Source organism: Mercenaria mercenaria, chromosome 4 (genome assembly GCF_021730395.1).
Source record: "Mercenaria mercenaria strain notata chromosome 4, MADL_Memer_1, whole genome shotgun sequence".
Lineage (NCBI taxonomy): Eukaryota > Metazoa > Mollusca > Bivalvia > Venerida > Veneridae > Mercenaria > Mercenaria mercenaria.
Window position 1 is genome coordinate 22601149 of NC_069364.1, and position 3583 is coordinate 22604731.

The window sequence follows — 3583 nt, forward strand, 5'->3', positions numbered from 1 at the left end:
TCGTTTTTGGACGGGGAGGTAACTATTATGTGGTGTGTCTAAATGCCGTACCAAACCGTAGAATAGAATATAGACTGGTCCTCTGCGAACTTTGAATGGGAACCAATATTGGACAGGGAACCAGATTATGCAGACTTGGAGCGCCGGTATAATTTACAGACTCCGGTACATACCGGATTAACTAAATTTGAACGAAAATATCATAATTGTATATATTTTGTAACCATGGTGATACTAACCCTAACCTTTAGTCAGTATTTTATGCATATTATACACTAAATGCATGCGGACATGCAAAAATATGCATATTTTTGCCGTACGCTACAATTGATAATCACTTTCGGGCATGCGCAGAAGACCGCTCCAAGTCTGCAATGAGTTACATCGATGTTTTATTACCAATTAATGGTCACATTACATGACATAATAATCACAAGTTAAAGTATTTGAAGGAAATAATAACATTAGTAACACAAATAAGGCATGATTCGTATTGGTGTGAAAACAACTAACTAAGGCTTAACGATTCTAGGAAGTGTCCAGGAGTACATCTACATCTACGGAGATACTCCCAATAATCAATCTCTGATCATAACTGGGAGGTAGGGGCATTTGTTAAAAACATGTTGCTATGTTACATGATACATGATATTCATGTTGTTAAAAGAGTGAGAGCAGTAATATATACAGCTTGTTAAAAATAAAAACAGGATGATGACATTAGTACATATACGAATCTAGGTCAGATGTGAAGCACTGAAGGTTCACACTGTCCTTTATGTTATAAGGTAAGGCGTTCCAGTATCTGACTGTGCGGGGAAAGAAGGAGTTCATATGATATCATTATGATATCTCTAGAACTGGATTCTAGAGGTACGGATCCGAACCTCTGGACAAGCCTATTAGGGGTTTTCTAAGGGTATGGACCTCCTTTTTCTAGAGATTTAGGGCTATTTACATCTTAAATTTTGTTTAAAATGAAATAACAAGTAACACTTAACCAGTGTTCACTTAAAACTTGGATCTAAATGGTTTACAAATACTAGCGTTCACTCGATTGTTTACCTTTTCTTTTAAAACCTAAAATTATAACCGAGGAACTCCAAATAAAAACTAGTACACTGTTTCATGTCGTTTAGTTTATTGTAAAATAAACTGTTGAGAACAGATTAATGAGTGAATCTAACCCTTGAATGGATTATAGATCTATTTGAAATTCAGCAGAAAAATAGGAATAATATTATATGCCTATTTATTTTGTTATTTTACAAGATATCATGATAATCGGCACGGAACTGATTGTTAAATAATCAAATACGGGTGCGATTAATTATAAATATTTAAAATATTTACAAGAAAAAAACGTAAAGAACGGCAACTTTATGACAACCATTCATAACTTTTACCAGCAATTACCTTATATACTAGGAATACAGTACACGATAGTACATATATATTGATTACCGGACCTCTAGACTCCGGGTCTTACCGGACCCCTAGCCACTTCCAATCAAATAACAGACATTAATTAAAAGAAACTGTCTGTAAAAACGTCTCTTGTATTCAACGGCTACCAAATGTGTGGAAAACCTTCAGGGTTAATTGTTATTATTATTATTATTTTTTTTTTTACTATAACAATATTTAACATGATTTTGTTTAATCTTTAATCTTTTTTTTTCTAACTGTTTTTTACTATAACAATATTTAACATGATTTTGTTTAATTTTTTTCTAACTGTGCCTACTACCAGGCTTTTTCGCACCCCCCCCCACCCCCTCCCCCAACAAAATAATATACTCAATAGGCCTAACACCTATCTATGCAAATATACCACAAAATGATATAAACTTCAGATGAAATAGTCTGTTGTCACAATCAGGCAACATTCAAAGAAAATTTGTCAGATTCTAAAGCATGAAGGGGCTATCTATAGCCTTGCAGACAACTGTCTATAGTTTAGAAGACAGTTAATTCAAATAACATTAGATGTACAGATGAACTAAAATACCTTCTATGGAAGTGAAGATTAATAAAATATCAAAACGTGTTTATAATGCATGTATAATATCATCTATAGTATTGCAGACGATGTTACATGTGGAAAAGATTGCGTACAATACAGTAACTCCCAAGAGTTATCATTATCAATACTATAAACATAAAGCTTGATAGAGACATCAGACTGTTATGTGACTTATACACAAATATTGGATGGATGTTTTAAAGTTCTTGATTATGAGATATTATTTAAATTCCCATTGCAAAAAAACCCTGCGCAGTTCGTTCCGCAGAAGCCATCCAATAAACTCATCAAAGTATGCACCAAACAACAGCCAGGCAACGCATGCTGACAGGAGAAGCATGCCGAGTGAACCGCCATTTAAAAGAAAAAAAATGTCCGTTCTCTCGCCAGACCACCCCAAACATCCTGCAAAGACCGATCAACACCTAGTTCTAACTAATATGACCACTGCGAAACGAACAAAGCAAAGCAATATCATACAATAATCTTTCTGATGTTATAAATCTTATAGAAGAAGTTAGCTAGCAACAAAATAACATTAGCATTTTCTGAGCTCATTAACCATACATTATTTTTTATAACAATCCATATCTTTAAAGTGTCTCCAGTACATATTTATTGCCTAAAAATCAATTCTATGACAATCATAAGCAGGACAGAACATAGAGAAATGAATTCCATCCTCCACACAACCATGATTACAAGTATTACAGATTCTCTGATCACATGCCAAGTTCTTATAACGACCTGTTTCAGCATGGAGTCTATGAGTGAGCACTAATTCTAAATTTAATAAAAAAGACTCTTGTAAAATATAAAGTATGTCTCTCTACAAAATTGCTGTTTAAATTTAGCACAAGTTCTTAATTTACCCGTATTGTGTAATATTACAAAATGACAATGGCTCACTCCACTTTGATTTGTACATACAAATCAACTTATTCTTGACAACAGACAGTAAATTCTTATTATACAAGATTGTATGTGATATGTTGAACTGATTAAAACATGATAAACACTTTAAACCCAACTAGTTTTGTTACAATAATTCAGATTTTTACTCTCTATTATGGTTTCTAACAACAATCAACTGACATTACCAACACTCAGTCGTTGGAAATATTTCACAGTATTACAAATGGCATCTACAGCTAGTGGATATCTACCCCGTTCACGAACAATTGCATTATTTGTAACATATTTAGATACTCCACACACAATTTAATGTGCAAAATCTGCTGTTTCCTGCTATTTCTCGTGAATCTTTGGGTGAAATATGTTGCAATACACTATATTTAACATTAATACAGCCGAAGAGCAATAGTTTATTTAAGTCTATGCCTGTATTGTGGCTACATATGAAATAGCTATGTCGTGAAGCACATTTAGAAAAGTTATGATGGGGAGTAGATATTTCTGATTTTGTTCAGTCTCAAAATCCAGCTGAAAATCAAACCATGCATGTAACGCTGAACATTTGAAATGCCTGTTTCGTACTTTAAGTTACTAAAAACTTTTACAATTTTCAGAAGTCAATCTGTTATTAGGTTCATAATT